Source organism: Bubalus bubalis, chromosome 4, assembly GCF_019923935.1.
Source record: "Bubalus bubalis isolate 160015118507 breed Murrah chromosome 4, NDDB_SH_1, whole genome shotgun sequence".
Taxonomy (NCBI): Eukaryota; Metazoa; Chordata; class Mammalia; order Artiodactyla; family Bovidae; genus Bubalus; species Bubalus bubalis.
Window position 1 is genome coordinate 63,931,439 of NC_059160.1, and position 13,171 is coordinate 63,944,609.

The following is a 13,171-nucleotide window of genomic DNA, read 5'->3' on the forward strand; positions in this document are numbered from 1 at the left end:
ACTGGAAAAACCATAGCTTTGACTAGATGGACATTTGTGGGCAAAGTAATGTCTCTTCTTTTTAATATGCTGTCTAGTTTGGTCATAGCTTTTCTTCCAAGGAGCAAGTATGTTTTAATTTCATGGCTGCAGTCACCATCTGCAGTGATTTTGGAGCCCAAGAAAATAAAGTCTCTCACTGTTTCCATTGTTTCCCCATCTATTTCCTATGAAGAAATGGGACCGGATGCCACAATCTTAGTTTTCTGTATGTTGAGTTTTAAGCTAACTTTTCACCCTCCTCTTTTTCTTTCATCAAGAGGCTCTTTAGTTCTTCTTCACTTTCTGCCATAAGGGTGGTGTCATCTACATATCTGAGGTTATTTATATTTCTCCCAGCCAACTTGATTTCAGCTTGTGCTTCATCCAGCACCATTTTTCGTGATGTACTCAGCATATAAGTTAAATAAGCAGGGTAACAATATACAGCCTTGACATACTCCTTTCCCAATTTGGAACGAGTCTGTTGTTCCATGTCCAGTTCTAACTGTTACTTCTTGAACTGCATACAGATTTCTCAGGAGGCAGATAAGGTTGTCTGGTATTCCCATCTCTTTAAGAATTTCCACAGTTTGTTGTGATCCACACAGTCAAAGGCTTTGGCATAGTCAATAAAGCAGAAGTAGATATTTTTCTAGAACTCTCTTGCTTTTTCGATGACCCAGAGGATGTTGGCAATTTGATCTCTGGTTCCTCTGCCTTTTCTAAATCCAGCTTGAACATCTGGAAGTTCACCATTCACGTATTGTTGAAGCCTGGCTTAGAGAATTTTGAGCATTACTTGCTAGCATGTGAGAGGAGTACAATTGTGCAGTAGTTTGAACATTTTTTGGCATTGCCTTTCTTTGGGATTGGAATGAAGGCTGACCTTTTCCAGTCCTGTGGCCACTGCTGAGTATTCCATATTTTCTGTTATATTGAGTGCAGCACTTTCACAGCATCATCTTTCAGGATTTGAAATAGCTCCACTGAAATTCCATCACCTCCACTAGCTTTGTTCGAAGTGATGCTTCCTGAGGCCCACTTGACTTCACATTCCAGGACATTTGGCTTTAGGTGAGTGATCACACCATCATGATTATCAGGGTTGTGAAGATCTTTTTTGTATAGTTCTTCTGTGTATTCTTTCCACCTCTTCTTAATATCTTCTGCTTCTGTTAGGTCCATACCATTTCTGTCCTTTATTGTGCCCATCTTTGCATGTAATATTCCCTTGGTATCTCTGATTTCCTTGAAGAGATCTCTAGTCTTTCCCATTCCATTGTTTTCCTCTACTTCTTTGCACTGATCACTGAGGAAGGCTTTCTTAGCTCTCCTTGCTATCCTTTGGAACTCTACATTCAAATGGGTATATCTTTCCTTTTTTATTTGCCTTTAGCTTGTCTTCTTTTCTCAGCTATCTGTAAGGCCTCCTAAGACAACCATTTTGCCTTTTTGCATATTTCTCTTGGGGATGATCTTCATCACTGCCTCCTGTACAATGTCATGAGCCTCCATCCATAGTCTTCAAGTACTCTGTCTATCAGATCTAACCTCTTGAATCTATTTGTCACTTCCACTGTATAATTGTAAGGGATTTGATTTAGGTCATACCTGACTGGACTAGTGGTTTTCCCTACTTTCTTCAAATTAAGTCTGAATTTTGCAATAAGTGGATCATGATCTGAGCTACAGTCAGCTCCTGGTCTTGTTTTTGCTGACTGAATAGAATTATTCCATCTTTGGCTGCAAAGAATATAATCAATCTGATTTCAGTATTGACCATCTGGTGATAGCCATGTGTAGAGTCTTCTCTTGTGTTGTTGGAAGAGGGTATTTGCTATGACCAGTGCATTCTATTGGCAAAACTGTGTTAGCAATTGTCCTGCTTAGTTTTGTATACCAAGGCCAAATTTGCCTGTTACTCTAGGTATTTCTTGAATTCCTACTTTTCCATTCCAGTCCCCTATGATGAAAAGGATATCTTTTTTTGGATGCTAGTTCTAGAAGGTCCTGTAGGTCTTCATAAAACTGTTCATCTTCACCTTCTTCAGCATTACTGGTTGGGACATAGACTTGGATTACTGTACTTTTGAATGATTTGCCTTGGAACGAATAGAGTTCATCCTGTCGTTTTTGAGATTGCACCCAAGTAATGCACTTCAGACTCTTGTTGACTATGAGGGCTACTTCACTTCTTCTGAGGGATTCTTGCCCGAAGTCATAGATACAATCATCATCTGAATTAAATTTTCCCATTCCAGTCCATTTTAGTTCAGTTCAGTTCAATTCAGTCGCTCAGTTGTGTCCGACTCTTTGTGACCCCATGATTCGCAGCACGCCAGGCCTCCCTGTCCATCACCAACTCCCGGAGTTCACTCAAACTTACATCCATCGAGTCAGTGATGCCATCCAGCCATCTCATCCTCTGTCCTCCCCTTCTCCTCCTGCTCCCAATCCCTCCCAGCATCAGAGTCTTTTCCAATGAGTTCACTCTTCGCATTAGGTGGCCAAAGTACTGGAGTTTCAGCTTTAGCATCAGTCCTTCCAAAGAAATCCCAGGGCTGATCTCCTTCAGAATGGACTGGTTGGATCTCCTTGCAGTCCAAGGGACTCTCAAGAGTCTTCTCCAACACCACACTTCAAAAGCATCAATTCTTTGGCTCTCAGCCTTCTTTACAGTCCAACTCTCACATCCATACATGACCACTGGAAAAACCATAGCCTTGATTATACGGACCTTTGTTGGCAAAGTGATGTCTCTGCTTTTCAATATGCTATCTAGGTTGGTCATAACTTTCCTTCCAAGGAGTAAGCGTCTTTGAATTTCATGGCTGCAGTCACCATCTGCAGTGATTTTGGAGCCTGAAAAAATAAAGTCTGACACTGTTTCCACTGTTTCCCCATCTATTTCCCATGAAGTGATGGGACCAGATGCCATGATCTTCGTTTTCTGAATGTTGAGTTTTAAGCCAACTTTTTCACTCTCCACTTTCACTTTCATCAGGAGGCTTTTTAGTTCCTCTTCACTTTCTGCCATAAGGGTGGTGTCATCTGCATATCTGAGGTTATTGATATTTCTCCTGGCAATCTTAATTCCAGCTTGTGTTTCTTCCAGTCCAGCGTTTCTCATGATGTATTCCACATGGAAGTTAAATAAGCAGGGTGACAATATACAGCCTTGACGTACTCCTTTTCCTATTTGGAAGCAGTCTGTTGTTCCATATCCAGTTCTAACTGTTGCCTCCTGACCTGCATACAAATTTCTCAAGAGGCAGGTCAGGTGGTCTGGTATTCCCATCTCTTTCAGAATTTTCCACAGTTTATTGTGATCCACGTAGTCAAAGGCTTTGGCATAGTCAATAAAGAAGAAATAGATGTTTTTCTGGAACTCTCTTGCTTTTTTGATGATCCAGCAGATGTTGGCAATTTGGTTTCTGGTTCCTCTGCTTTTTCTAAAACCAGCTTGAACAACTGGAAGTTCGCGGTTCACGTATTGCTGAAGCCTGGCTTGGAGAATTTTGAGCATTACTTTACTAGTGTGTGAGATGAGTGCAATTGTGTGGTAGTTTGAGCTTTCTTTGGCGTTGCCTTTCTTTGGGATTGGAATGAAAACTGACCTTTTCCAGTCCTGTGGCCACTGCTGAATTTTCCAAATTTGCTGGCATATTGAGTGCAGCACTTTCACAGCATCATCTTTCAGGATTTGAAAGAGCTCAACTGGAATGCCATCACCTCCACTAGCTTTGTTCGTAGTGATGCTTTCTAAGGCCCACTTGACTTCACATTCCAGGATGTATGGCTCTAGGTCACTGATCACACCATCGTGATTATCTGGGTCATGAAGATCTTTGTTGTACAGTTCTTCTGTGTATTCTTGCCACCTCTTCTTAATATCTTCTGCTTCTGTTAAGTCCATACCATTTCTGTCCTTTATCGAGCCCATCTTTGCATGAAATGTTCCCTTGTTATCTCTAATTTCCTTGAAGAGATCTCTAGTCTTTCCCATTCTGTTGTTTTCCTCTTTTCTTTGCATAGATCACTGAGGAAGGCTTTCTTATCTGTCCTTGCTATTCTTTGGAACTCTGCATTCAAATGGGTGTATCTTTCCTTTTCTCCTTTGCTTTTCGCTTCTCTTCTTTTCACAGCTATTTGTAAGGTCTTCCCAGACATCCATTTTGCTTTTTTGCATTTCTTTTCCATGGGGATGGTCTTGATCCCTGTCGCCTGTACAATGTCATGAACCTCCATCCATAGTTTATCAGGCATTCTATCTATCAGATCTAGTCCCTTAAATCTATTTCTCACTTCCACTGTATAATCATAAGGGATTTGATTTATGTCATACCTGAATGGTCTAGTGGTTTTCCCTACTTTCTTCAATTTAAGTCTGAATTTGGCAATAAGGAGTTCATGATCTGAGCCACAGTTAGCTCCTAGTCTTGTTTTTGCTGACTGTATAGAGCTTCTCCATTTTTGGCTGCAAAGAATATAATCAATCTGATTTCAGTGTTGACCATCTGGTGATGTCCATGTGTAGAGTCTTCTCTTGTGTTGTTGGAAGAGGGTGTTTGCTATGACCAGTGTGTTCTCTTGGCAAAACTCTATTAGCCTTTGCCCTGCTTCATTCTGTATTCCAAGGCCAAATTTTCCTGTTACTCCAGGTGTTTCTTGACTTCCTAGTTTTGCATTCCAGTCCCCTATAATGAAAAAGACATATTTTGGGGGCGTTAGTTCTAAAAGGTCTTGTAGGTCTTCATAGAACTGTTCAACTTCGGCTTCTTCAACGTTACTGGTTGGGGCATAGACTTGGATTACTGTGTTTGGATGTGGCTTATGACAGAAGTAAAGTCCGATGCTGTAAAGAACAATATTGCATAAGAACCTGGAATGTTAGGTCCATGAATCAAGGTAAATTGGAAGTGGTCAAACAGGAGTGGCAAGAGTGAACATCCTAAAATGTGGGTGTTCACTCTTGCCTCTCCTGTTTGACCACTTCCAATTTACCTTGATTCATGGACCTAACATTCCAGGTTCTTATGCAATATTGTTCTTTACAGCATCGGACTTTACTTCAATCACAAGTCACATCCAAAACTGGGTGTTGTTTTTGCTCTGGTTCCATCTCTTCATTCTTTCTGGAGTTATTTCTCCACTCTTCTCTAGTAGCATATTGGGCACCTACTGACCTGGGGAGTCCATCTTTCAGCATCATATCTTTTTGCCTTTTCATACTGTTCATGGGATTCTCAAGGCAAGAATACTGAAGTGGCTTGCCAGTCAATTCTCCAGTGGACCACGTTTTGTCAGACTCTCCACCATGACCCATCCATCTGGCATGGCCCTACATGGCCTGGCTCATAGTTTTGAGTTAGAGAAGGCTGTGGCCCATATGATCAGTTTGATTAGTTTTCTGTGATTGTGGTTTTCATTCTGTCTGCCCTCTGATGGATGAGGATAAGAGGCTTATGCAAGTTTCCTGATGGGAGAGACTGACTGAGGGGGAACCTGGGTCTTGTTCTGATGGGCGGGGCCATGCTCAGTAAATCTTTCATCCACTTCTGTTGATGGGTGGAACTCTGTTCCCTTTCTGATGTTTGACCTGAGACCAAAGTATGGTGGAGGTAATGAAGTTAATGGCAACCTCCTTAAAAAGGTCCCATGCACACACTGCCACACTGAGTGCCCCCGATACTGCAGCAGACTACCACTGACCCACGCCTCTGCTGGAGACTCTTGGACACTCACAGACAAGTCTGGGTCAGTTTCTCGTGGGGTCACTAACCTCTCTCCTAGGTCCTGGTGTGCATAAGGTTTTGTTTGTGCTCTCCAAGAGTCTGTATCCCCAGTCCTGTGTATGTTCTGGTGGCACTATGTAATCATTAGCTCTGGGCTTAAAGAAAATAAGTTTCATGTGAGGAAGACAAGACATTGTAGAAAAAAATGTTTGTCCTCTTTTCCTTCCTGACAGCCCTGGACTCCTTATCAACCTACCTAAGAATGAACTCTCTCACCATGACGCTAAAGACATCAACCACATGGCCCCTCACCTTATGCACCAGGGGCAGAAGACTCAGGGTCAGGTCAATCATCCCCAACAGGTTCATGTACAGAATCTTCACCAAGTCCCATTTGGTCAGCCACTGGTTGGGTGCAGTAGGCGTGAGATGCCAGCATTATTCACCAGACCCAGAGTCCTAGGAAGAGTGAAGGTGAGAGGGCAACACTGTTCTGGGCCAGGAGAAAGGACCCGTCTCGGTGCCAAGTCACCTTCCAACTCAGGAACGACTTTAAGAGAGAGGCTGCAGAGGGAGCAGCTGTAGCAGAGACCCCCATGCTCCTGAGGGTTTGGGGAGACCAGAGCCTGAGAGCAGTGGGAAGACAGGAGATGTGCCTCCCTCCTGACTCTGTCTTCAAGGCCTAGCCCACTACCTGGTGACAAGGGGCAAGAACCCCAGAGAGGGTGAAAGTGAGGAATGAAGATGAGGAAATCTAGTGAGTCCATAATCTGGCACTCGGAGGTTGACGTTCTGGCTTTTGACAGTTCATGTGGTCTTTGCAGTCCTGATAAATATTCCCCTGCATTTTCAGATTATCTAACAATCTTCAGGAGTGAGTGCACAACACCTAATATGAGGGAAAGAGAGGAAAACATAGAGAGATGATAAAGAAGGGAGAGCAAGAAAAGAAATCATGGATAAAAGACAAAAACAAAAAGATGAGTAAAGTCTGAGTGCAGATTGGTTTGGAAGAACAGACCTGACATCTCAGGTTTGGGAAACTTGTTGACAGGACTGGTATTGACCTCTAGACCTGGGCTTGAATCAGCCACATCAAAACTGAGCTTACTCCTACAGGAATCTGGGGATTCAAGCGTAGTCTATCAGGGGGACACACCTGCCTCTATTAAACTATTAAACCCTAAATTGATTTATACTTTGCCTTAGAAAAATTCACCCTCTCCTCCCACACACAGGAGGCCACTCTGCCCCTTTACCCGCAATTCACAGGTCACCCAGATTCATGGAACCTCTTTGCAAAACACAAAGACAAATACCAAGAGCTTAAAGACTAACCAACAGAATTCAGAGCCAAGAGCAGAGTCATGGGAGTTGGGCACAAGTGGTTGGAATTATTAACATACAGATTTAGTTCATCTGCTGCTCAGTTCCAACACTGCACTTGGAGGAATGTATATCCTCCCACCATATTTGACCAATGATCATATTAATACATGTGATTAGAGTGTAGGGAAGTAGGGAGAAAGAAGTTTACCAATACATCATTTATGTTGAATACAGTAAATAACATGTGGGAACCAATTACATTCATGCCATGATGTACTTCTGAATAAGCAGTGCTATTCTAAAGTACATAATATTCTTAATCATTATTTATTTGGTTTTGAAGAAATTTTTGTTATGTGTAAAATTGTTTACCTTCTCAGTGGAAAATTATACTACACATTATAGGCAGAATGTAACATGGATGTGAAAAACGTTATCAGTTCATATCTGTCGTGGTGTGATTGGTGTGACCGTAGTTTTTAGTCTGTGTACTTCTCCCATTTTCCACAATAATCATATTTTACATGTATTCTAGAATGAAATTATAGTTCTTTTTTACTCTATGATACGTAAAAATTATGGTAAAAAACAAACATACACACACAAAGAGAAAAACAAAAAAGAGAGAAAGTGACCCCATAGTAGTTTTCTGACCTTCTTTAATGAAGGCTTCAGAGCTCAGTGTCATCACTGAAATTGGGTGACACTGAGCCCCAGGTAGGATGACTATGGGTCACCAGCAAGATCATGGTCAAGGGCTGAGAACACAGCCCAGCTCCAGCCCTGCCCCCAGCCAGCCATGCACCTTCCAACCAGAATCTCCTCCAGGAAGTCTGATCTGATCACCCTGCTCACTCAGCTTCAAGAAACTCAGACCTTCTGCTGAGAGGAGGGGACACCAGACAAGAGGTCTGCAAGGCACATTCCCATCAGGGAAAACTCTCCCCCAAACTACAGAGCCTCCAGGTCAGGAGGTGGGGGTCGGAGATGGAAGAGGCTCATCTGGTCAGCTGAGTGTGGTGAATAAGGCAGGTAGGACTTCACATCCTGAGAAACACCTTGGAATCTTCTCCCTGGAGCTGTCAAGGGGTCTCCCCTTCACAGAGACAGGAACCATCTGTCCCACACATACTCCTTCACCCACGGGGCTGCTGCAACATTGCTCTCTGTCTTTGTGATGTGGCGGATCCCTTTCTCTGGCCTCTCTGAAGTCTGGTTCCACAGCTGCTCAACCCCAGACTCCATCAGACATGCAGCTTGGACCCTCAAGCCTCTCAGGTCCAATGCCTGGCCAGCAGGTTCCCAAAGCCTGAGCCACAGCCCGTGATGAAGACGAACTTGTTGTGGAGTTGGCTAACCATCTGCCTCTCTCAGTACCAGGGCAGGTAGCACAGGCCATCAACACTACCAGGTTCAGCCACATGGCTTTGCAGGGGACAGACCCCCAGAGGCTGGGGTGAAACTAGAATCTGGCTAGTGTTCAGACATGAGGAATTAAGAACACATATGATGTTGGTTGGCCAGTCAGGCTCCAGGTCATCTGGCATGGAGTCCTCAGGCTTATCCTGTTCATTCTCTTTGGTGACTACTTTTAATATAAATTCTGGCCCCAACACGTTTTTTATTTTTTTAATACACTTGACCCATTTCTACCAGATGACTTTGCACTTGCAAAACAACCCTTTAAGGATGACAGTAGTTTACCCAGTCTCATTTTCCTGGTTTTCCTACTCCTCTTTATTTCCTTCCAGCCACAACTCCCCTCCCCACCCCTACATCCACACATGTAGAACCCTTACATCCCAGATTTCATGGATCACAACCATCTTCTAACATTTATTTTATTTACCTCTGGGACCTGGATCTCCTCATTCTTATAAAAGGAACACAGTGAAATCAAGTCATCTGACTTCAAACCCAGCTCTGCTGCCAACTTTTCCTCCTCTGACTCAGCTCACAGAATTCCCTCCTGAAGGTCTAAGTCCTCTCAGTCTCTCTAGGATTGGAAGGCAAAAGAGAATAAGGTCTCTCCTGTTAACAGTGGTACTATGGACCAGAAAGGTGTTCAGAAGAGCAGTGGGGGTGTCTGAGGCAAAGAAAGGGGACACAAAGGGAATGAGGGGACACAGACAATGGTGAGACTTCTCCCAGATGCTGGGATGGGTATTTGCAGGACTCACAGAAAGCCGCTCCAACAGTTTGAGAGGCTAACAGGCCGGAAGGCCAGGGTTCTCCAAACAGAGTGTCAGACATTTTTTATCTCTCTCTTCAATGGCAGGATGAAACAAACTAGTGTTATACTTTTTCCCCTTCTCTATACAAATTTAAAAAGAGGTTGCTCTTAAAATTCTGTGTTGCCATAATGACACCTGGTTCCACCTGAACATAACTTTTCTCAAACCTTGAGCTAACCAATGCATTTTTCTTATGGAAATGTTTATTTTAAGCTATGTTAATGTACTGTGTATACCCTCAACTCTGTCTTCAAGTCGGTTCCCCCTAAAGGCTCTGAACCAACTTGACAAACCGTACATTGACAATACTCATACATTGTTCTCCTAAACTATGTTAATAAAACTATATATATATATATATATATATATATATGGAAATCTGCCTTTCTTCAAGATTCATGTCAATCATTTTTTGCCCCTGGATGACTCACCTGGTGCCATTCTCTGAGTTTTGAGACATTTCCTTTCTTTAATTAGTAGACTGCTAGGGAGGCCTTACAAATAGCTGTGAAAAGAAGAGAAGCAAAAAGCAAAGGAGAAAAGGAAAGACATAAGCATCTGAATGCAGAGTTCCAAAGAATAGCAAGGAGAGATAAGAAAGCCTTCCTCAGCTATCAATGCAAAGAAATAGAGGAAAACAACAGAATGGGAAAGACTAGATATCTCTTCAAGAAAATTAGAGATACCAAGGGAACATGTCATGCAAAGATGGCCTCGATAAAGGACAGAAATGGTATGGACCTAACAGAAGCAGAAGATATTAAGAAGAGGTGGAAAGAATACACAGAAGAACTGTACAACAAAGATCTTCATAATCCAGATAATCACAATGGTGTGATCACTCACCTAGAGCCAGACATCCTGGAATGTGAAGTCAAGTGGGCCTTAGAAAGCATCACTACAAACAAAGCTAGTGGAGGTGATAGAATCCAGTTGAGCTATTTCAAATCCTGAAAGATGATGCTGTGAAAGTGCTGCACTCAATATGCCAGCAAATTTGGAAAACTCAGCAGTGGCCACAGGACTGGAAAAGGTCAGTTTTCATTCCAGGCCCAAAGAAAGGCAATACTAAAGAATGCTCAAACTACCGCACAATTGCACTCATCTCACACACTAGTAAAGTAATGCTCAAAATTCTCCAAGCCAGGCTTCAGCAATACGTGAACCGCGAACTTCCAGTTGTTCAAGCTGGTTTTAGAAAAGGCAGAGGAACCAGAAACCAAATTGCCAACATCTGCTGGATCATCAAAAAAGCAAGAGAGTTCCAGAAAAACATCTATTTCTGCTTTATTGACTATGCCAAAGCCTTTGACTGTGTGGATCACAATAAACTGTGGAAAATTCTGAAAGAGATGGGAATACCAGACCACCTGACCTGCCTCTTGAGAAATTTGTATGCAGGTCAGGAGGCAACAGTTAGAACTGGATATGGAACAGCAGACTGGTTCCAAATAGGAAAAGGAGTACATCAAGGCTGTATATTGTCACCCTGCTTATTTAACTTCTATACGGAGTACATCATGAGAAACGCTGGGCTAAAAGAAGCACAAGCTGGAATCAAGATTGCTGGGAGAAATATCAATAACCCAGATATGCAGATGACACCACCCTTATGGCAGAAAGGGAAGAGGAACTAAAAAGCCTCTTGATGAAAGTGAAAGAGGAGGGTGACAAAGTTGGCTTAAAATTCAACATTCAGAAAACTAAGACCATGGCATCTGGTCCCATCACTTCATAGGAAATAGATGGGAAAACAGTGAAAACAGCGTCAGACTTTATTTTGGGGGGCTCCAAAATCACTGCAGATGGTGACTGCAGCCATGAAATTAAAAGACGTTTACTCCTTGGAAGGAAAGTTATGACCAACCTAGATAGCATATTGAAAAGCAGAGATTTTACTTTGCCAACAAAGGTCCATCTAATCAAGGCTATGGTTTTTCCAGTGGTCATGTATGGATGTGAGAGTTGGACTGTGAAGAAAGCTGAGCACCGAAGAATTGATGCTTTTGAACTGTGGTGTTGGAGAAGACTCTTGAGAGTCCCTTGGACTGCAAGGAGATCCAACCAGTCCATTCTGAAGGAGATCAGCCCTGGGTGTTCTTTGGAAGGAATTATGCTGAAGCTGAAACTCCAGTACTTTGGCCACCTCATGCGAAGAGTTGACTCATTGGAAAAGACTCTGATGCTGGGAGGGATTGGGGGCAGGAGGAGAAGGGGATGACAGAAGATGAGATGGCAGGATGGCATCACTGACTTGATGGACATGAGTCTGCATGAACTCTGGGAGTTGGTGATGGACAGAGAGGCCTGGCATGCTGTGATTCATGGGGTCGCAAAGAGTCGGACACGACTGAGCGACTGAACTGAACTGAGTAGCTATATAACATCCAGCTAAAGACTAGCAGCAGGGCACCCTTTCTGCCACCTTCTGATGTCTTGTCAGAAGCTTTATGTATCTCTTTTATACTTTAATAAATCTTTATTACACAAAAACTCTGAGAGATCAAGCCTCTTCTCTGGCCCAGGATTGAATTCTTCTCCTCTGGAGGCCAAGAATCCTGGCATCTTTCATGGTTCAGCAACAACCTTTCAAATTGTTCCCCTTTTAACCCATAAAGATATCCTCACAGATATGGGTGCCTGGACCCAATACCCTCTCCCCTTCTGTGCTCAGACCCTACCCAGCCTAGCACCACATCCAGAATCCTAACCAGTCAGACACTAAGAAAAAGCAGATTGGAAACATGAAAAACATTAACTGGAATGCTAACTCTTCCAAGCAGTGAGATCTGTAAACCACAATGAGGGAAAGAAATTAGTTCAGTTTGTATGAGGATGAGAGTGGAGAGAACGAGGGAGCTGACCACTCAGGAGACTGAAGGAAGGTCCCGAGATTGGATCCCAGAACAGCTGAACATGGAGGGGTTCTCTGGGAGGGGGAGAATACCATCCAGGAACAGGGGTGAACGATGTGGGGTGCAGAGCTGGTCAGAGGGGCAGGGACAGAAGAAGCCGGGGTCAGTGCCCTGGGCATCTCTTCACTGTCCACGTTTATCACAGTTCCAACTCTGAGTCAGGAAAGGCTATAGTTCCTTGATGGAAGGAAAGGCTTCCCCAAGGACACAAAGGCTCAGATGCTCCTGGAACTTACTCCAGCAGCCACCAAACACAGAGGAAGACAGATTCAGCCTTTAGCAGTCATTGTCTTCTGCAGGGAGCTGTCGTCCTGAAAGGGGTTGCCCTTCAGGTGGCAGACAGCAGCAATAATGAAAAGGATGGTCCATTGCCTGCTTCCTAGGTGACCAGCAGGAACCCTCCTACAGGGGGTCCCCAAAGGGTGAGGCTGAAGAAGGCCAGGATGGAGGATGGTGCCCTGGAAACTGTCAGGAAGCTGGGGGGACATGCAAGTTTTATACAAACACTAACCCTGCTACGGGAGAAGGTCATGGTTTCTTACTTGGAGATTTTTTTTTTTTTTCTCAGTGACCATGAAATCATCAACTGCAAATTCCTACAGGGCCATGCAGCAGATTGCTGCCAGCCCTCAGGGCATCTACCTCTGTTCTGTGAATCCTAAAAGTTACAGCGTGGCTTTGAGACCTGTCAGGAGCTCCACACTACATTGCAAGTGGGAAAGACCACAGGAAGATCGGGAGAGACCCAAGACAGGAGGCTGGAGTGACTCTCAGTCACCTGGGAGCTGTAGAGCCCAGAACAAAACGTCTTTTAAGGGCAGACGTTGTCAGGCAGACTCACTGACTAAAATCCTGCACCTCTGATCCTGGGAGGTTCAGCTGGACCACATACCAAGGCAGCAACTGTCAAGATTATATGCTCGGGATCAGGGAGTCG

General features: G+C 43.6%; 1 pseudogene; it reads right to left on the bottom strand.

The window, feature by feature from the left end:
• LOC102391871 overlaps positions 1–8,508 on the bottom strand; it is a 28,374-nt pseudogene extending 19,866 nt beyond the window's left edge.
• Between the last annotated feature and the right edge of the window lie 4,663 nt (positions 8,509–13,171).